Here is a 23572-nt window from a genome sequence, read left to right as displayed (position 1 = left end):
TTTCTCTTACCATTGTTAGGGAGAATTGATTCGTCTATAGATCTAATATGTTAACGTAAGCAGTTAATGATATATTGATGTATTTTAAAGTACCTAATTTAGATTATAATTCCGGGGAAAGCATTTGTGTTGATACTGAATATTAGATGACAAAAGTTTTCTCTAGGATAAGGAATTGCACCATTTGTGCAACCCTAGAGCAAAGCACATGTTGTTGTTTCAAATAAATTATTGTGTATGGATATATAATCTCAATTTTAGTTTTATAAAACTTATAATACAAGAACTCTGTTGCAGAAGTACTCATTTGTGTGGCAGTATACAGCTGTGTGGGGCATAATGACTTTATTGAACAAGATTATGTACTGCACAACTTGCTGCAAAAATTTCATGGGCCCATTTGGATTTGCTTTGCAATTGAGAAGGCTGAAGTGGGCAAAGATTTTCCCAAATTATGGAAATCAGCAGCTAATCTCTGCTGTCAACTTTAACATTTGGTAAATAAGGTCACCGGGGGATAAGAGCTTGAAGGATGTCATTTTCACGTGCAAGAAGAGTTCTTGTTTGAAAGAAAAGCTATTTTCACTATTGGAAGAGCCTCTCATAAAGGCACACAGCTAGAACATGTCTGACTGTGTGCACTTTCACCTACGATGCTCCTAAATTTTTGTAACCTCATCACAGCAAACTAATTTTAATAGACTCTTGCATTGCAGGAACATAGGCACTTAAACGATTTGTTAATCTTGCAGAATTATTTCCTGTGAGTTTGACAAACATTATATAAGCTTTAATTGAGTTGTGTGTTGTTTATGAGCAAAAACAGCGAAAATATTGAAGTATATAGTGGGTAAAGGAGAGTGTACGTCATTGCTTCCAACATCTTCTCTTTTACTTTTCTTGTAACTTTCCATCCATTTCCTTTGCATGTTTCTGTCATGCTTCCCAAACCATGTGACACAAAAGAAAGAAAAAGAAAATAAAGTATCATATGCTTCATATGTGTAAAATCCAGTAAAAACTGAGTGTCACCTAACACTATTATGTTACAAAACTATTGTTCTTTGGTTTAATAAAAAATGGGAAAAGGTGAAGTTCTATTATCTTCAATGTTAATTACTCTTTGTCATTGTCAAATGCTGTTTATTTTTTTTTCTACTTGGGGCTTTGTATATACACACAGATATGCACACATTTGTAAAGAGAGTGACGTTTTGAAAACATGTATTAATTAGGTGATAGAACTAGTACCATGGGCAAGGTGATACAAGACAATTGTGTTGATGAAAGTAACATTTCTAATAGGTTTAAACCCAATCTTACTCTTGTTTTTAAGACATTATCGTATGTCTTGGCTAGATATTAAAGCACCAATAATAAAAGCCTCATGAGTAGAACAGAACTAAAAAGCATAAAATATCCCAGAGCTTGACGCATACATGCTCATTAAAAAACATTAAATTAGGCAAAACTATATAATGTATTTTAATTCTAAAGCCATAAAAAATAGACAAGTATTATGCATATTTTGATAGTTGTGCTAAAATGGCCCTATTATGTAAATTATTATTATGTACATTATATATTAATTGTTTCTTAAGAAAACATTAATTGCATTGTTAAGAGTGCACAATTAGTAAGATTAATAAGAACATGTATAATCAATGCATAATTACATTCATATGTGTTTTTTAACTATGTTAGCCCTCATGTTTTAATTGGATGTTTTGCTTACATATATAATTATACATCCAATGTGTCTGATGGTCATTGTAGAAACCACCACACAGTTTACAACAAGTTTATGAATATAGATTTATAATTTAAAATGAAATTTTAAAACATTTCTGCTAACAGAGTCAGTAACTCATGAGCTGAAGAGTGACTGAGTTAAGAATGAATATAGACAAAGTGGTTGGAATGATACTTTTGTTATTTTTGCTAATATTGGAAATCGTTAGGTAAATATAGGAGGAAACCCAATAATCTTTACCCCTAACTATGTAATCAACTGTGCAAATATTTTCTTAACAAGTACAATATTGAAGTCCAACTAACCAGTTATAAACAATAACAAAACAGCAAAAGCATTGCTTGGGGTACATTATTTAAACTAAGTATAAGTTCCTAAAAATAATAAGAATGCTAAGCCAAATACATTGACTATACCTTCCTTTTTTGCATGAAGCAAACAGATTTGCTGTCAAAGATAGCCACAGCAAGCAGGCCCTCACCACTTCCACTCATTCTATTAATCTTTTTTTTTCTGATTAATTGAGAATTGTCAACAAGCTTATGAATATACAGTTGAAAAATACTGAAACAATAGAGTAATCTTTAGCCAATACCAACAACAGTAGGCGATGGTTGGATCTTATTCTGGGGTGATGTGGTGAAATGACAAGTGTGCAGACATCATGTTCCGCTAAAAGTTTCCATTCACAGTTGTAAACAGAAATAGCACTCCTATTTGAGACAGTGTACACTATTTACTAGCAGTTAGTAGCTCAGCAGTTTCTCTGCACCATTCAAAGCACTTCAAGCTATTTAATGTAGACTAGTTTTTGTAAAGAGAATTGGCCTAAATAAGCTTGCTAAAGTTACGGGTTCTACTTAGATGACTTCGTAGTATAGAGGATAAGCCGTTTTGCAATGATGCTGCAAGATTAGTCTCTGCTGCGTGACTTGAGTAGGAATAGAAAGATAATTCAGGAAAATTTGAACTGCTAGTATAAGCCAATAACAAAACTTCACTTAACTGGGATATTTTCTTTAAATAAAACTATGCTTTAGTAATTAATGCAAATTATCCTGACATTTTGGTATGAAATTATTATTCCTTGAGGTATTCTTCACTCAAGTTAATAGAAAAATCAAGGCAGAGAACGATGTATGTGTCTGATATACTGATTCTGTCTATAGTTATAGCCCCAAATATTTTGACATGTGCATTCCTGTAATATCTGAAGATCTTTTCAATTTATAACCATAACTCCCCTGCTGAGATCATGCCTTGTGCTGATGCCAGCCGTTGCCTCTCTCTTAGAGGTCACAAAAAGTAATTTATCTGTTTTAATTAATCTAAACCTTAGCTCTAAGTAGATTTTTTCTTAAACTTTAATAATTCCACAGAACAGTGAATCACTTTAAAACTAATCACTATTTCGCATAATTCATTCATAGGCAGGATTGTGAAAAAGGCACAGCGGTCTAGAAGAAATCAACTCAGGCTTGCTGAGCATTTCTTTCAGGATGTTTGCCAACTGCTTATTTGTGTTAAGCCTTCGGATCATTTCTCTTCTTCAGCATCATGCTTTGCTGTAAACACGTTGCCTTTAGACTCGTGAGTGTGTGTGTGCGTGTGTGTTCTATAAGCTTTCCAATGGATGGATTTTGTTTCTGTTGATAATGAATACACTGAAAGCAAATTGAAGTGGTAGCATCTTACTGTTTGGGAAATTTTCTCTGCAGAAGGCCAGTGGTGTCTCAGAGAATCCCCTCAACTGCAAACAAACATTGCACAAGAAAGCAAGATGGTCCCCCCACCCCCTGTAGGAGGTACAAGCTCTGTCCACCCATTCTAACCCTCACATTTGCACTACTAACAAAATACACTATACTTATTTCTTCATTTTAAGTAACATTTTATAAATAAAATGTGGATTTTTTGGGCCAGCACTAGCATTGTAGAGATAACTAGAATCCAGCTGTATATTGTAGAAAAAATGATGTAATTTTTTTCTTTGCGATCAGAAAAGCAAATGTGTAAATATATCAAGGATTCAAAGAACTTATTTGACTGCTTTGAGATTTAACTTCAAGAGGCTGGTGCTGTGGCATAGAGAGTAAAGCTGATGTCTCCATTTCTGGCATCCCATCTAAGCACCAGTTCAAGTTGCATCTGCTGCACTTTGTTATTCAGTTCGTTGCTAATGTGCAGGGAAAGCAGGGAAGATGGCTCAAATCCTCAGGGCCCTTTACCAGCATCGGAGACCAGGAAGTAATTCCTGGTTCTTGGCTTTAGAACAGTCCAATTCTGACCATTGACACCATTTGGGGAGTGAACCAGTCACCATGTCACATAAAACAGCAAATGTGACATGGTGTAGTATACGTGCCAAAATGGTAACCATTAGCCAGATATAACTATACATGAGCCAATTAAAATTAAAAAGGAAAAACTGTGTGTATATATATATATATATATATATATTTACATATACATATAAATATAAACCATTCTTTAGTTACAGTAGTTCATATTATACAGGACATTTCTATCATGGCAAAATGTTCAGTTGGGTGTTGGTGCTGGTGTGAATTCATGATCAACAGGTAAGGCAAAAATTTTAATACCTTAGTGGCAATCTACTTTCATTGCTTGCTGTCAGTGAGACCCTGGACAGGTGATTTGCAACGTCATTCCTTCATCTACAAAGTTGGTGTGGTGACAATGACTATTCAAAGTATTGTGATAAAAGTCTATGAGATCTTACAGATAAAGAACTTAGACCAGTATTTGGCACAAAGCAAGAGTCAAATAAATTTGGATTATTATCATTAGTGACTAGGCCTGTTTTTAGAGCTATTAAGTCAGCTATTTGGCCGTAAAAGAATTAGTCCTGGTTTCTGGCAATCAATATCAAGAAGATAATATGCCCTTATAAGATTTAGTTTTAAAACATTTTCACTTCCCTATTTTAGGTTTAAAGTGTTTCCACTTACTCACACTAACATCTGAGTGTTTTATCCATTTTCTGAAGATATGTGAGACTATTAAATCTAAAAGTACAAATGAACATAACTACAGATAATTAGCCTATTTTGAACAGATAAACCAAACTTAACAAATGTGAGATTAAAGGGATTATGGTAAAGGAAGCTATCACAATTGTACAGTGACAAATCTCAGCTGAGAAATCTAATATCCATGGACACAGGGATACTTTTAGTGAGGCATAATTTTAGTTTAGTTTGTTTTTTCAAATTTAGATGAGATCCAATAACTGTATGATGTTTTGAATTCACATTCATATGCCATGTGAATTTATGAGCTCATTCTGCCTAAGAAACAGAACCTTCCAACAAAGGCAGAAAATGCCCTGTTCCTCACAGCTATTTTAGTGATTTATTACGCTTTACATTTTAAAAAGCAGAAACAAATCAATAGAACCTAATAATCATTTAAGGGAAAACTACCTGAATTAGCGTAGAGAAATATGAAACTGTCTTACAGGGAAAATCCTAGTATAACTTAGTGGACACAAACAGTGTAAACCTTGACTCTGGTAGTTTAGACCAACCTTGACTCTTCGATTAGACATTGGGCTTTTTGGGAAAATGCTTCATTCCTTCATGCTTCCATCTCCTGTATCTGAAATGGAGATTATTATAAATCCATGGGTTTAGTGAGAAGAATAAATAAATTGGTGTTTTCAAAGTATGATGTCTCATTAGTACATATGGGATATTTGCTCTAGTCAATATTAGATACAAACATTCAGTTTGGAGATTTCTCCTCATTCTTCCACCCTGTGTTTGCTTCCCACAAATTTGTCATAGAATCATGTTCTCCGTTGTTGGTATCGCAAAGACTATCACAGCTTTAAAGAACACATTCTAACATTTTACTATAAACTGAATATATGAAGCCCAATTTTAATTTTCAGACTTTTCTAAAAATTTGATTCATATTCTCATTTGTTTTGATGCATTTTGAAGAACATGCAATTTTATGGAGTTTTATTCTATGGTGTCATTCTTAAATATTTGGAATCAGTATGAAATCATTGTCTAAAGAGTTCTCCAACTTGCAATGGAAATTACTTAGAAAAATCAGAGTAAACTAGTAATTGTGTGCCATCTGCAGTAAGAAAATTAGAGTGTGCACTTCAAGTGATTTAATAATTAAAATGTATTTATTAAATCAGTTGTAATAGCTTTCGTATATGACCACAGGATTCAAGGGCAACCATTTAGTAATTGTTCTTGAAGCTTCGTTGCAAAGAGAATTGCAGTCAGCTTTCTTTGCTATTTCGCGTGATTGTGAGATGCCCTGAAACCTCATGATATGAGGAACTTGCCGGTGACAATTATTATGCACTACTTTATCACTGCAGTATGTCCTGGGGAGGAGTCGCAAAAGGTGAGAGGAAATTGTCATGAAAACCTGACGATAATACAGAAAGAGAAAGTCAGCTGAGATGCAGTTGATGTGGTACTAAGACAGAAGGCGGCTGCAGGAGACAGAAGGAGCATCACTCAAATGAATTATGAACAGAAGTTGAGAACAAGTTCAGAAGAGTGTTAATGTTTTCTCTTACTATTACTAATTGCCACTTTTTGAGAGGTATTATTAGTAGCACCTCACGTGTTATTGTTTTGTATGTTACTAAAATAGACACAATTTGGGTTTTAAATTTTAGGGGAAATATATATGTGATACATGTAGTCAAATTATTAATTTTGGAAATAATGCTGTGGTTCACAAAACACAGCCTTGTTTTCATCTGGTTAACTTGAAAGATAGTCTTGTACATGGCCTCTCAGACATTAGTGCATTGTCTTGATGTTTGTTTCTAAATCTGTGAGTTAACGCTTGCAATGCATTTTCTTATTTTGTGAGTGCATTTTTTTCTGGGCACTCTAGTGAAAAGGAAAGTATTACAAATATATCAAATGAGGGGAAATGATGTCTCTATTTCTTGATAATTTGCAGTATCTCCTCTAAAACTATAACAACAGTAAAATGACTTGTTTTTGAAGATTTATTTATTTTTATTGCAAAGTCAGATACATATAGAGAGGAGGAGAGACAGAGAGAAATATCTTCTGTCCGATGATTCACTCCCCAAGTCACTGCAATGGCCGATGCTGCGCCGACCCGATGCCAGGAGCCCAGATCCTCTTCCAAGTCTCCCATTTGGGTGCAGGGTCCCAAGGCTTTGGGCCATCCTCAACTGCTTTCCCAAGCCTCAAGCAGGGAGCTAAATGGGTAGCAGGGCTGCCGAGATTAGAACCAGCGCCCGTATGCGCTAGGACTTTAGCCACTAGGCCGCAGTGCCATGCCCAACAACAGTAAAATATCTTTTAAAGTTCCAATTTAAACTATTTTTTTCTGTTTATAAAATGAAATGGGCAATGACATATTTTTCTATATCCTACACCCATAGGTTGCCTTCTCTTTATTTTCTATACTTCAGTAAAGTTTGTATTAAGAAAAGAATATTCCTTCAAAAGGTAACTTTATGGGAAAAATTCCCCTTAAGCAAACATAGTTCTCATATCTTTTATTTTCAGTCTGAACTGTTCCTCCTGCTATATTTTCAAATTTGCAGAGCTATGTCATTTTAGATAAGTCCCCTATTGCTAGACTTTCTATCCCATCAATCACCTAACAAATTGTTGTGCACCTTTGAAAGAACTCACCCAGGATGTTTAAGTAATCAAAATGGAGAGAAATCTGTAAAATCATAGACACATAAGTGAGAAGAATGGAAAAATGAATCCAATTTTATAAAACACTGATCCCAAGTGGTTAAAATATAAAACTTTATTAACACTAAAATATTGTGTAATGTTTCATATGTTAGATATTTGAAAAGGCAAATTAGTTTTACCCAAGTGATGAGCTGTCAGACCAACCACTTCAGCAACACAATATTTCTTTGAGTGTGTTTGTGCTAACTGCTGCCATATTTTGGCACTGGGAACTCTTACTCAAATGAGTAGAAGCAGTGAGGTAGATGTTTAAAGTATCAGTATAGAGATGTTTTTGGGTTTATTGAAAGCCAATCACTGATTCAAAGAGAGATTGATGGTGTATCCACACACACACACATAGAAACTCATTCTAAATTATTGTTGGGATTGAGAAAAGAAAAAACTTTTTTTGTTTATTTTTTTACATTTGACACAGGGCCGCAGGACTAATGTGTGAAGCATCATGGCAAAGATCAATAGTGCAATGACGAGTTCTGAAAAAAAATTATTGTCCAGGAAAATTTCAGTGTCTAACCTGCAGATATCCTGAGACTTAGAAGTTGTTTCATTAGTTTACAGTTAATTATTTTATCAGAATATATTTTCTTACTTGTGCATACATTTACTCTCTCTATCCCTGGTCGGTACAGCAAATATGTCTAAGATAATTTTAAATGTATTCTAGATTACTTCCCAACACACACCAATAATTCACTAAAAACACTGCCTTTACATGACAAACCCCATCTTTAGTTGGCTTAAGGCATCTTGTTAAGGCTGACAAAGGTACAGCTTTATACATGATATTCTTTGAATGCCAAGGTAAAAATAATTTTTCTTGAAGAACTCCAGAAAGCAGCTCTTCAGAAGTAAAACTTGTTTTACTGACAGGGCCAAAGGTGAGCATTTTGGGGAGTTTGCATAAAGCTAACTTTGCCACCTCTGAATTATTTGTCAGAAAACGAGGGTGAAAGAAGGGAATTTGTTGCCCATGAACCATAAGATTCTCAAAATCTCTTGTGACTGCAAAATGCGAAAGTGCCATGTGGTATAAACTTCAAGCTTGGAATAATGTCTGCCTTATTGTGTTGAGAAAAATGTATTGAGAGCAAAAGCAATCCACATTCACATTTATAAAGCTGTGGGTTTTGAAATTCATGCCTGGGTGAGCACCATAGAATTATTTTTCTTGGCTTCTCAGACTGAATTTCCTCTTAGAGGCCTCCATTAAAGAGCTAGTAACTTGGGAGAAATTAAAGTTTTAAGAGGAAATAAGCTATTTGATATAAATTTTATTCATCTAAATTTAATAATGTTTTAAAATTTGTATATTCTTGGAATCAATAAGTTTCACTGTTTTTAAGGATAAAAGTGGCGAATCATTTTGCTTAATGTTTAAACAGGTCTAAAATATTGGAATATAGAAAGTTACGAAAGGTATATCAGTAAGAACCAGTTGTAACTGGCCCTCTACAGGTGCCACGAGCTAAAAGTAAACTATTACATTTTTGAAAGGCTCTAACCCCAAGCTCATGCTTGGACGTCAAACACATATTTACATATACTCTAATCATAAGCAATACTTGGAGGCATTTTGGAGGAAAACATGATCTTATAACTTGTCTAAGTTTCATATATTCTCAAGTGTTGTATTTAGGTGTAATGCTTTGCAAGGGAGGCAGTAGCAAGATGTTCTTTCAGCATTTCACCCATAGGAAATAATGAGAGAATATGCTTGAAAAGATTGATGATTTTAGCCTTATTTTTTCTAATTTCTAATGAAAATATAAAAACATTAGGAAGATAATTCCAGATTTTAGAGGAATTTTAGCAATACATTGTATGTGCCTGAAAGAAAACAAATGCCATCTTTTCCTTGATAGATTGTGCTTTTTTCCCCTTCATATCCAAACAGCAAGCTTCTTTTCTCTATCTCACATACATACAGAAAATCAAGCAAAATATCTTTCTGTAGATTGTTAATATATGCAGATTCTTAATATATAAACATGTATCACATCCCTAAACTTCTGTGGTCAAAGTAAACATCAAACAAAGGTTGAATTGACAAGGGCAACCCACAAAATTATGGCCTTGTTGCAGGTACAGAATATATTAAGAATTATTCACAAAAGAAATAGAAAAGGAAGATAACAAATGTATGAAGTCATTTTATAGACAGATATTTTAGAACTGAGCTGTATGCAAAAGTACATCAAACTACTTTTTCTTTCTGAAATATGAACTGCAATTCTTGGAACTTGGTCTGTTTCTAAAACGCAGACCTCATATTTTATTCCTGATATCTGGCTCCTTTCCAGGCATGGATGTGTCTAATGAAGAATCTTGAATTATAAGCTAATAATTGATGCTGTTTATATTCTTAGGATTTTGGCTTTTTTTTCTCTTTTCTTTTTTCTCATCATTCCCAACAAAAAGAACCCAATTTAAACTTTACCTATATGTTTTGAAAACTTTGTTTATTTGAAAGACAGAGTTTCAGAATAAGAGAGCAATAAAAACAGAAAAAGATCTGCCCACTGATTCACTCCCAATAACTAGGAGACACCCTGAAGCCAGGGACAGAGAGCTGCATCTCTGTTTCCTCCCTGGGTGGCAGCAGCCCATCCTCTGTTGTCTTCCCAGATGCATTAAGGGGAAGCTGAATGAGAAGCAGAATAACCCACTGCACCAGAATGCCAGACCCATATTTTTAAAATTTGAAAGAGAGAGGGAGACTGACGATGAGAGTGAGGGAGATAGACCATGAAAGACAGAGAGAGAGTGAGACAGAGTCCTACCTGCTGGTTTCCTCTCGCCAAATATCCTCCACTGCTGGGATTGGACCAGGTTAAAGCAGGAATCGGTGAACTCAGTCCAGGTATTCCACGTGGATAGGAAGGACCCACTTGCTGAGTTCTGACCAAAGTCTCTGAAGGTTGATGTGCATGGAAGCGTAGATTCAGAAGATAGAGTTGAGCAGCCAAACCGCATGTGCTGCTGTGGGACATGAGCTTTTTCACCCATAGAAGATAAAAACCTTGTTATTGACATGGGCACAGAGATGAACATTATTAAGAGCTTAGGTAAAAATATCTGCTCCATTTTAAAATAGAAACTGAAAAATAGACAAGGTGAGAACTGTGGGATTGTAAAAATAGGAAAGTTAGAGAGGCATATTTGGATTATGTAGATTTTTTAAACAAATGCATAATAGGGTCACATATTCCAAGGTATCAGATCAAGGCACTGTTTGGGATGCTAGCAATCCGTCGTGAAGTGTCAGTTACTGAATCCCACATCTGCTTCCATTCTGGCTTGATGCATTCTCTGAAAGGTCAGATAATAACTGAGGCATTTGCCTGGTCCACAAATACATTTGTGGGCGTTTATGGAGGGAACCAATGACTATTATTTCTTTCTCTGTCAATATACCTTTCCATAAATAAGTAAATAACACATATCCAAAGGAAATAAAATAAGAGTATGAGAGAGTTATCTATGTCCCACATTTATAGCAGCTCATTTCACAATAAATAACGTGTAAACAATCCAGATGTTTGTCAACTAATAACTGGCTAAAGAACCATGATACACACACACACACACACACAGAGTACTGCACAAATACACACGAATAGTACACAGCCATCAAAAGATTTAAATCCTTTAAATCCTGACTTTTGCAATAAATTTCCTATTCTATGTAATAGAAGTAAATCAGATTGTAGTCAAGCAAAGCAACATATCAACTGTGGAAAAATGCAATTTTCTGCTTTTAACAATATCTCATTTCTTAAAGTTTACTTTTTGAATACTAACTCCATTTAAACAAATTCGAGTGGATGATTGCTTTTAATATTTTACAGACTTCAATTATATAAGCATTTCCTAAAAAAATAACATGTTCTATAATCTATTCAGCAACAAGCGAATTAATGAAGTTTTTGTGGGTCACCTAGCCATCTTTTCAAAATAATATTGATAATTAAAAATAACCACAAATTTAGTTTAAAAGTTGTAATAAGAGCAATAAAAGGTAGAAAACATGGCATCTTATCAGGAAAAAAAAGCGAACATCCATCTCTTAGATATGATTTCCTGTAGTTACGCAGAAAACACAAAAGAAATAGCAATTAGTACACAGATAAGAAGCAAAAACACTTCCACGATTTTGTGAGTGACATTCATGTTGGTATCAAAGTTTATTTGTCATTCTGGTTTATGACTGTCTGATTTATGTTCTGACAACTAACTACAGGAGATGCCCTAGCTGTCATTCCAAACGCAAGCTCTCACAGTGGATGTCTGGATGTCCTTTGGCGTTTCTAGGAAGTCTGGTGATGTGTTAGACTTTGAACTCACCAGCTATGAAAATATTCTGTGCAAATGTAGAATATGATCTGTATTTATTGGGAATGTATTGTTCATGAATAACCTCCAGTAAGGATTCTACAGAAGAAAGACTCTTGCGTATATTTTGCCAGAGAAGTTCAATCACCCTTATTTAAAAACTAAAATTAAAAATTACTTTTCTAAAACAGAGCACTTCTTACTAACTCTTTTTAACATAACACAGTTTTAAAAAGAGGGGGTAGAAGCAATGATTTAAAGAATGAATAAATTGATATACTTTTCTTTCCCATTGCTATAAATTTATGTAGAGAGTTATTTAGCATGTGAATCCCATCCATTGTTATATATTTTTGCAGCTGTCAAGAACAGAGTATCAGGGGAGGGCTCCTTTTAGACAAAGATGGGATAATTCTGGCGTTTTGCTGTTTACACATAGGATAAGCTAGATTTTTATAAAATGTTTTTGTCACTTAGAATCCCTTTCTGATACATTAGTATTGGATATTCAAACCTCTTGTAAGTAAATCTTGTTTTTTTCAAAATTGCTCTGGGGATTTCCAGGTTAAAATCTCAGGAATTTAAGGTAATATTTATACAGTAACAGTACAGCAAAGAAAACCTTATGAGGACTGAAATAATAGATCTTTCTAATCATTGTTTGAGGATAATAAGGTTATTTTCAGTGCTGAAGGACATAATGTAGTTTATACTCATTTGAATCACAATTTAACACAGAAATATGCATTGCTTGCAGAAAAGACCATGAAGCTTATTTAAACTTTCTGGCAAAAAACTCGTTAAAAAGCCAAGTTATAAAAATATTTCAATTGCTGCCATTCAAGAAATACACCTAAATATATTTCACCATTTCACCCAATAAAGGTGAGATGTATACAGATGAATTGAATCTGACTTATTCAGTAAGTCAACTAAAATAATTTCAGTGCTATTACCCAAGAAAGTTTATATCAATGTATTTTTAAATTGTTTATTTGTATGGCTAGTATATCTTGAGCAGTTTATATGACACCTGTGACTTTTTAGACAGGAAGACAAAATATTGTATGAGAAGACTGAGAAAAACAGCAGAAGACAAAGGGAGGAGGATAATTCAGAGAAAACACGGGAAAATATTGCAGATCAGAGACTTACAGAAACAGTTTTTTTTTTCAACTTTCAAAATCATTCAACAAATTTAATCTGAGGAAGCATAAGGCACAGAAAAGGTATTCATTACTCTATTCATTCATTCACAAAATAGTCACAGATTATCACGCCCATATGCAGTCCCAAGTTCCAGATGTACACTAGTAAGCTCTTCTGATGTAAAATGAAACTGCATGGACAAGGTAGACAATGAAAGAGCAAAAATGTGTGTAAAACTGAATTTATAAAAAAAAATTGCAGATCTAAATAAAGGATTCTGATATATTTATCAGGAATCCACATGTTTCAAATGAAAACATCAAGATTCCCAGTAGTGATAAAATCAAGAGTCAACACTTTATCACTTAAGAAAGATACAGCTAAAGCAAGGAATGCAAAAATGATGGCAAGAACGATAATAACTATTGTTAAAATTTTCCTAGGTGAATAGAGTGAAAAATAAATTGCCAAGAAATATTTGTTTTAGAAAAAAGTAATTCAGGAGCAAAATAAGGTGCCTGGGTTAGATGAGAGGTCCCTGGCCAGGAGGAGAGATTCTGATGTGTCTGAACTGCCTTTAGGAACGTCCTGGTTTGTCATGTGCCAGGGTGAGGGCTACTTTTGTCTACAGAGCTGAGGTTAGAGTTAATGCGAGTAAGTATTCTGTTTCTTTCAATGCATTGGTAGTGCAGATGACAGCGCAGGCATTAAAAACTTTATTCTCTTTAATAGGAGTAACAATGACTTTGGAAAACGTGGCCCCCAGGGCAATGGCTCAGTACTAAGTCCTCACCTTAATGGCGCCAGGATCCCATATGGAGACCAGTATGTGTCCCAGATGCTACACTTCCCATCTGTTCCCTGCCTATGGCCTGGTAACTTCGGATTAGTTCCCACCCATTGTGGGCACGTGTGGAGTGAACCAGCAGATGGAAGACCTTTCTTTCTGTCTCTCCTTCTCTCCACAAATATGATCTCCCTTTTCAATGTTTACAAATAAATAAATATTTAAACAAAGCAAACAGAAAAAAGAGTGAAAACCTATACAGTTTGTGTATTACTGCTTAGCACAAGGATAAATATTTTTAAATGCTAATGTAAATAAATTGCTGAGCAAATAATAATACATATCCTACATCTCCACTTGAATAGAGATCAGATATAAAATACACATTTTCTGAAGCAAAATTTAAGGGGCGAGATTATGGGCTCATTGTAGACACCAGTTAGGATGCAGTTAGTCTGATGGTTAACACCCCAATTGGAGTGGTGGTATTCCAAGTCAGAGCACCGGCTCCGGTTTCCTACAAATGCAAACATTGGGAAGGCTGCTGAAGACTGATGTAAGTGGATCCCTGATTTCCACAGGGAGGATCTGGATTGAGGTCCTGGCTGGCTCCTGGCTTTAGATCATCCCAATCCCAGCCGTTATGAGAGAGCTAGAAGATAAAAATTTTCTCACTCTTTCTCTCTCTCTCCATCCCACCTTTTTATCTCTGTCTTTTAAGTAAATAAATATAAATTGGAAAAAAAGACTGTAAGAACCTGAAGTTTGAAGTCCAGCACTGTGACATGGCATACCAAGCTGCCACCTGCAGCGCTGGCAACCCACATGGGAACTGCTTAAAGTACTGGTTGCTTGGATTGTTTATTTGGTTTCGCTTTAGATTTTTTTTTTAATTTGAAAATCATATTTACAGAGAGAAGAAGAGACCCACAGAGAGAGAGATCCTCCATCTGAAAGTCCACCCACCAAATAGCTGCAGCAGCTAGGGCTGAACCAATCCAAAGCCAGGAGCCAGGAACTTCTTCCAGGTTCCCTTTGCTAGGTACAGGGGAGAAACACACATTTCTTTTATCACTTCATATTGATCCTATCTTAACTAAAAAAATTAGTAACTATTTAAATGAGAATAACTGTCACTTCCTGTTGATAAAAGTTGTAGAATTAGAGGTGTGCAGTAGGTTTATTGAAATGTAATGATGCTTCTTGATTAAGTAATAGTCTAGAAAAATTATGTTAAACAGTTACAAAGTCATTAATTTATGATCTGACATAACATACTGCCTAATTTATATTGGTTGATTTTGTTTGTTCCGTTTTTTTTTTTTGTGTGTGTGTGTGCTTATCCCAAGAATAGAGTAAAATTTATTGTGAGAGTAGAGAATGGTGATTCCTACTGTGCTTCCTAAGTTTTATTGACATAAGAAGAGATGTCTGTCCAATGGAAATGTGTCATAAACCACCTAATGCTTTCCCTATCAATCAAGAATTACCATAAAATATATACAGAAAAGCATGCTTGACAAATGTGCCTTGAAAAATCCAAGTGCTTCCATTAAAATGTAGTATAAACAACACTTCATTCATTAACTGTCCTAAAATTTCACACTGCCCAACATGATCTCTCAACATCTTCAACCTTTATCATTACCTACAATGACCATTTAACAAAAAGTTTTCTGGTAGAATGATACTCAAGTGTAAAACTCTTAACTAGAAATAATTGTATTCTATATGATAAACTATTTAAAAGATCTGATAGCTGCTTTATCTTGTACTTCCAGGCTGCATCAATTCCTTATCTGTAGGAAAATTCTTAGATGTAGTTTAGCTGAATTACTATAATCATGGCTATTAGTTAACATGGAAAATGTTGAAATCTAGCATAAATTTTGTAATTAAAGCATTCAGTTATGCTCATACGTGAATTCATTAATTTTCATAGATTAATTGTGTGATGTGGTTACCAAGATACATAATTTCTGGCAGAAGTGAAGGATAGAACTGGACTGATGGGTGGGTGTAATATAATCCATTATATTTTATGCAATTAAAGTATTCATAGCTAGCTTTCTACTTGCCAAATCTAACCAATTATTATGAAAGTGCAATGAAGTGGTTTTTTAATGTCCAGGGATATTAAAGTAACACCTATTAATGGCCATTGTTGAGGACTTTTACAGTTTCAAGTTAATGTGCAAATAGGTTTCAGTTCCCAAATAACTCAATGAAAATATACATTCATATATCCTTAATTGGTATTGCGATATCTGCCTAGCCACATTTATTAAATTACAGAGTGATATGAATCTTTAAAACCACTTTAGTAAATTGAGTAAGAAACACATTTAATAATATTTCTCTGGAGTTTTTAAATAGTTGCTTCTCAAATGGAATCTTGATTTTTTGGAAGCATATATTTTACTATAGAACATGCAAAGAAAATAACTGAAAAGACAGTTTTCAGATAGATTTTCAGAAGAGCACCACTGTTGGTTTAATTATCAAAAGATAATGGGGTGGTGGTCTAAGATGCTTTTCAATTGTGGGTGGATGGTGCATTGAACAATTCAAAGCAGATCTACTTAACATAGACTACAGTTAGAATGGTATCTTGGGTCCATGTAATGTAGTGGTTTTGGTAAAAGGAAGGGGAGGTATCATGACTTCAGAAATAATTATTTTGTGCTCCGTTCACCTAAACTGAAATGAAAGTACTAGCTTTAACATACAGGTTAATTTAATTAAAACACTCATATAAAACAGCCCAACATAATGTTTCAAAGAAAATAAAACTATAGGATATTTTATGGCATAGCAGGGTGGTGGCAGTGGTGATATATTTTTCATTCCTTTTATTTACAACATTGAGTTCTTCAGGCAGCTGTGAGTCAAGTTGGCTTACTTAGTTGTTCCAAGAGTCTGTTCAAGTGGTAGACATGTGACCCAGGTCACATGTTAACCAACAGAGCAGTTAACCAACAAAAAAATGTATTCAACAAGTAATTGATGCGCACTTTCATCGAGACCTAGTCTGAAATCTTGCTATCTTCTAAACGTGTAGTTTGCTATTTGCTCATTTATTTTCATTTTTCTTGAAATGCAGAGAAAAAGAAATGCGGAAAGGGAAAGAGAGAATGGGTGAACCTCTATCCACTGATTCCCGTCCCCAATGCTGACGTCAGGTTAGGCTGCGCCAGATCAAAGGAAGGATCTTGGAAATCATTTTTGTGGGAGGAACACACATTTCTGAGCTATCCTCTACTTCCTTGCAGGGTACACGCTAGCTGGAAGCTGAACTGGAACAGGAGCTGAGACTTAATAACAGGCAGTCTCATCAGGATGTAGCCAACACAAGCATTGAGCTCAGTGCACAAATGGCCTGCCTCCTACATGTTACATTTAACTCTATCTTTGACATTCAATGTAACATGAGAAATGATTTCTGTGACTATTTCTAGATTGAATTAAATTGCAGTTATTTAATAAATAATTTTATGATAAAGTTTTATCATAAAATTTTATGATAAAGTCTGTCAAATATGCTCAGTGAGTGCAGGGGCCACGTTAACTGTGAGCATATGCATAGGCCATGTATATATTATAATAAATAAGCAGTTCCTAGCACAGAATTTATAATGAACATTCATAATCAGATATTGTCTGATTAAAGATACCCTGATAAGAACACATTAAGAACAGTTTTGCTATAGAGACTTACGCTGCAAAATTCATTACACACCTACCACATACATACCACCATCACCACGACAAATCAAAAATAAACATTGTGTAGTGAAAGCAGCATGATCGATTTGATGCGTTGGTTCACTAAAGTGATATAATGAGGAGCTACTAGAAATTAGGAAAAAAAACATAATTAAGGTGATAACATAGAAGAAATATTCTTTAACATTGAAAATATATTGACTGAATCTTTGAATTGTGATCAATATATAAAAGCTGTGGTGATGGCAGACCAAAACAATCATAACTAATTCAAAAGACTTTGTCTTGCCAAAATTAAATACGGTAATATTTCTACCCAATAATATTACAGCAATAAGACTTTCCATTTACCTGAGTAACTCAAAGCCAATTTCAAACCCATTTTAATTAAAGATTGGACAGTTTTAATAATTCCCAGATTTGTAACATCAAAGCATGAAACTATTTTTCAAACCTTTGGCACTTTTTGTTCTTATGAGCATTTGGAAATCTTAATTAACTAGGTGAACATGCTGAAAAAAAAGATTATCAGCATGTAGTGATTGACAGGATAATGAAAAATTTCTACTGCAAAATTTTGATATATTTAGTCTGACTTGAGTTTCATCTTATATCATCAATTATCTCAATATTATTTTTGTTAAGCTGAATAAATTACAGGCAAATTTTCACCAATATAATTCTTGAGAAAAACATTGGTCCCCATGCAAAGATGCTAAACCTAGGCCAAATTACAAGTAGACAAGATCCCTCTGTCCAAGACAATATTCCTGATTCTTTTATTTTTTTTCTCATTTTTCCCAGGAGTATTTTCTCCAATATTCTTCCAACTTTAACATACCTCACATGAACCTATTTCTGTATCACAAAATCATGCGACACGTTTCATCTCAGCAACGATGTGAGGGTATTTTTAGGAGGGGAACAGAATTGAAATGAGTTTATTTTGGTGCAAAAATTAAAATTCATGCATAGTTTTCTTCATAGTATACACTTCCATACTCTTAAACACCTATCATGTATGATATCTACGCATCTCTTCCCTTTTATTGGTCATTTATAATCCCATGATCATGAACTAACTGATGGGGATTTCTCTCTCTCTTTTTCTCTCTTTCAGTATTTCACATGCATAAACAGGAATTTAAAAACATCCAGAAAACTTGTTTTAAAGATGTATATTTTACTTGAAAAGGTTATAAACAGAGAAAGCAGAAAGGACAGACACACACTGAAAGAGATAGCTTCTGTTATTTTACTTCCCAGGTTGTTACAACAAGCAGCAGAACAAAGCCAAGCACCAAGTTTCGTCTAGTTCTCGCTTGTGTGTGGCAGGGCCACAGACACTCGGTCCTCTTACACTGTGTTTTTTTAGCCATTTTCAAGGAGTTGACTGGCAAGCGGAGCAGGTAGGACATAAGTCAGCATCCATATGTGATGTGTTGCAGGCAATGACTTTAAAAAATACACTGCAACACTGGTTGAAGAATTAGACACTGAAGTTAAAACCTACAGAAACTAGAAATGTAGGCAACTGTTTAGTTGTATATTTGTTCTCTTTTAAAGATTTATTTTATTTTATTGGAAACTCAGATTTTACAGAGAGAAGAGACAGGGACAAAGATCTTCCATTTGCTGGTTCATCCCACAAGTGACCATAACAGTTGGAGCCGAGTGATCCAAAATCAGGAGCCAAGAACCAGGAGTTCTTGGTCTCCCACATGGGTGCAGGATGTGAAAACTTTGGGCCTTCCTCTGCTGCTTTCCCAGGCCACAACCAAGCAGCTGGATGCAAAGTGGAGATGCTAAGACACAAATCATTGTCCATATGGGATCCCGGCAGATGCAAGGCGAGGATTTAGTCACCAGGCTACCATGCTGGGCTCTATATATTTGTTCTTATAAGTTGTCTTCCTAATGATTTTTCTGTACTTCTTAATAAATTACTATAAGTGGTGTCAGATATATTTTGAACATAAAATCATATATATATATATATATATATATATATATATATATATATCCAAAAGATGTAGGAAAAAATCAAAATACCTCACCTTAATTTTTATCCATTATGGTGAAATATAGATAAAATGTATGGATAAAGCTGAAAAAAAATCGGTACTTTAACTTATACTTGGTAAGATTATAGAAATCTACACAGCCGCTACTTACAGATTTCAAAATTATATTGCACAGGTAAATAAATATGACTAATGTCCTAATATTATCATTTGAAGAATTTATTCTATTAATGAGATAAGTAGTGATAAGCTGGTGTATATACACCAGCGTTGACATAAAAATTATAGATAACTGAGCAAAAGAACACTACACAAAAGCATGTTAATAACTGATGAGATAGCCATAAATTTAACCATTCACTGGGGTTATATTCATTGGCACAAAATATTTTTTAAACTACAGAGCATGAACCCATTTTACCTATTTGATCTGTAAAAAATACCAGTTGCACTCTTCTTGTCCCATGTGTTCAGGGGTAGACAATACAATAAGCCCAAGAATCAGGATTCTTGCCTGTAACCCCCCGCCCCAGGCTATGGCTCGCAGGTAACTGGAGTATACATCCCGTAAACACAAACACGCAAAAACGTGCCCACGCTCACACACAGGCTCATGCGTGTTCACAGGGAGAATGACTGGGGTTAGAAGCAATGGGGCTGGTAGAATTTTTTCAGCAGGAAAAAGAAAACAAAGCAGCACAAGTTGTTTTTAAAATAAGAGATATCCATGATATTAAAGGAACGAAATGTAGATCTGGCCTATGTATACAAATAATGCTTCTCAGCCCCACAGGAATAAATAAAAATGCGGCTAGCTTCTAACTTGCAGTTCCATTTCAACACTATGAAAACACTGGATCAATATATAAATTGTGCCATTCTTCAAAAAAACCAAAACACAAGTCAGGATGAATGGAATACTTTACTGAGAATTCCATCATCCAGTTTCCACAAATTATATAAAATGGGAAATTTTTTTTTCCTTCTCTTTGGATTTTGTGTCAAGATCTGTGACTCTCTCTCTGCGTGTGTTTAGACAAACTAGATATTGAAGAAGCTTCTAAAGTATTTTAAACTAATAAACCTCAAGTTCACGATTTAACCATGAAATTAGGAGCTAACTACAGTTTGTTAAATCACTTTCAATTCACCTAAGCCTCCAGCTTTGACTTTGAGAACAGCAACAACAAAAAAGCTCTTAAAGGGTAGAGAAGTATTTGTGGATTGTTGCACACAAGGATGTGGATACAGGAGCTAAGTTCTTGGCTATAAAGTGCTATAACCTTCAACATCCTGGCACTCCTGGTTTCGTAAGTTAACAGTAAGATTCTGTTTGCTCTAATACAAATGAAAAACCAGGACTCACTCTGTTCATAGTCACACAAACCATCAGTAATATAGGGCTCTAGAGATTATGGCTGTTAAATCCTTGTTCGATTAGGATTCACATTGATTTCTACCCACTGATTGCAAATATTTTACCAACGCAATAGAGAATTCAGGAAAAAATTGTATCTTTTTGAAAAATGAAGTTTTTTTCTATGTTTACATTTAAAAATAGAAACACTTTTGGAACTAATTCTGATGACTGTAGGGAACAGAAAATATTCCGCATATTTTTAATCAGTCTGAATGGTAATACTGTATAAAAAAAGAATCTTGACTTAAATGTGACAGTTTTGCCTGATTAAGTAATATACTCAAGGTCTCCAGTTCTATAAGGCCCAGAGAGGTAGATGCCATTTTCTCTTTAACTCACTGAAACACTTTCAATTGTTTTTCTTAAATGGGCTTATGCAGCTGCCAGGAAATTATGTGTTATAATAAAAATAAACTAGATCCATCACCACACAAACAAAATCTTTAAGTTACTCATTCCCCTTCTTTTAGGGAAATTATGTCTGACCAAAATGAACTGCTGAATGCCTCTAAACAGATAAAAGGAATATAAATAAGTAGAAGTATATAGAAATGTTTCTGAAATGTTATTGGTCAATATGGACAAAATGTTGGAAAAGCCCCAGAATTTTAGTATTTAACCCTGAAGAAACTGTTGTTGTTGTTATGTATTTATTCACTGTGGCTGCTCAGAGTCCATGCTGTTTCAATCCCATAGAGGCAACCTCCTCCAACACCTGGGAAACCATTTAATCTATCGAGGCAACAGGAGAAAAATGACTGGATTTCCTCGATGAGTTCTGGAGGTGGCCCACTTCTCAGGGAGCCAGTGTCAGATGAGTAATCTGATTTTCAGGATGGTGGAGAGATATGGTCTAGACTTGAAACATCAACAAAAGAAAGAAATTATGGGATTAATACCCAGCCCTGACCATCTCGTAGGATAAGAAGATTCATTGAGGTTATTTATTTATTTATTTATTTTAGAACTAAATGAAAATGAAATGAGAAATAATCTTTAGTTGTCATACATTTTAAAAAGTACATAGTCTTTGGATTCTGAAACTTACACATCATATTGTTCTTGATGCTCTGGAATTATTTTCAGATGATGCTGTGAAACATGGAACACTTCCCTTTGGGTGAGTCTCTTTGGGTCTGTGTTTAAACTGCAAAGGTTTCTTAACAGTTAACAGTAATGAGTCTTTTGATTTGCTGCCGCAACAGACTCTGCTGGTAACTGATTGTATGCTGGTGCCCTTTTGGGTATTAATAATAATTTTTACAAATCTCATGTGTTCCACATGCAAAACAAGTCTTAGGCTTACAGGTAAAGGGTCTTGGCACTACAGAGATTGTGTGATTTTGCACAGTTGATGATGATTACTTATAATGGTAGAGTAGGTAATGACTTTAAAAATCCACACTACATGCTTGAAAATTCCTAGTGCTTAGCTTTATTGTAGGTAATTTTGCTTGCTGTATCATTAAATCTATTTAGGTAATGAAGCAAAATATTTTCTGAAGCATGGTGGGAAAGTAGAAAAAGAGATTAAGAATAATACATGACTGAATCTTTTCCCTGTTTCTTTGACGTTTGTTAAAAATCATATACTGTTGGATCAAATAATAAAAAGGTAGACCATGTCAAAGTTTAAAACCTAATTTAAATCCAAGTATTTCAACTGCCAATTAGATTTATTATCTGGAGGACTAAATGGAACATTTAAAAATTTCCCCAATTCCTGGGTTCAATTTGTCTTAGAAAAGAGTTTGCAAAACTTAATGTATCTCTGTTTTGATTAGTGCTGTTCACTGTTACGCATAAGCCTTGGCAGAAACACAGAACTGAATCAAACTTGTATCTTGGCTTTCAAAAGCCTGTAAGAATGGAGAGCAATAGCGTACAAGTGCCGTAAGTCTCCGTACAAGGCACAAAATGCTGAAAACTATAGGAAAGTTAAGATTGAAACAAGATTATGAGTGAAGAAGATAAAAGCTTGTGAAGATAAAACATTCCACAGAAAATGTAAATTTGAAATGATAGAGAAATGCAAGTAAAATAATCCAGTCACCGATGGCCAAATGTCTTTTCTTAAAAGTGGAACTAGATTTTAAAGCCATTGGGAAGAGGAAGTTGGCTAATGTGTGAAAAGGACTTTGGAAAAAGATTTAGAAAATGTTAGAATGGCAAGTCCGAATAAGAAGATATTGGCTGGGTCATGATGCCAATGTCTGGCAATAAAGAAGGAAATGGCAAGGCTGACATGGTCAGAAATACTAGTGGTTTTTTACTTGATTGTTTAGGTAAGGCAGAATTGCTGTTTACATGAAACCTGGCCCTGGTTAAAAATGTTCTGAAGGCTTTGAAAACAGTCTGGAACTCAGATGGGGACCTGGTAGGTATATATTACCTCATTATCACTGCTATTTTCCTGATATCTACATCTCCCTTTTCTGAGGGAATCACCAAGAAAACAAAAATTTTGTAATCAGAAACACCTGGATGAAATTTCTGCTATATCGACTATAATTTCAGCACTTCTTTTGTCTAAACCTCAGATAAGTCTTAAGTAAAACTCTGTTACAATGTTATTTATAAGTCTGTTATAATCGACTACATATATGCAGGCGATCATCTAGAAACACAGAG

At 34.7% G+C, this 23572-nt stretch overlaps 1 protein-coding gene across 9 annotated transcripts in view; it reads left to right on the top strand.

The window, feature by feature from the left end:
• Positions 1-23572, top strand: part of PCDH7 (protocadherin 7) — a 386862-nt gene that overhangs the window by 256898 nt on the left and 106392 nt on the right. The window lies entirely within an intron of this gene.

This window comes from Ochotona princeps, chromosome 11 (genome assembly GCF_030435755.1).
Source record: "Ochotona princeps isolate mOchPri1 chromosome 11, mOchPri1.hap1, whole genome shotgun sequence".
Lineage (NCBI taxonomy): Eukaryota > Metazoa > Chordata > Mammalia > Lagomorpha > Ochotonidae > Ochotona > Ochotona princeps.
The sequence above is the reverse complement of the archived record's forward strand: the minus strand, read 5'-3'. Positions and strand labels throughout refer to the sequence as shown.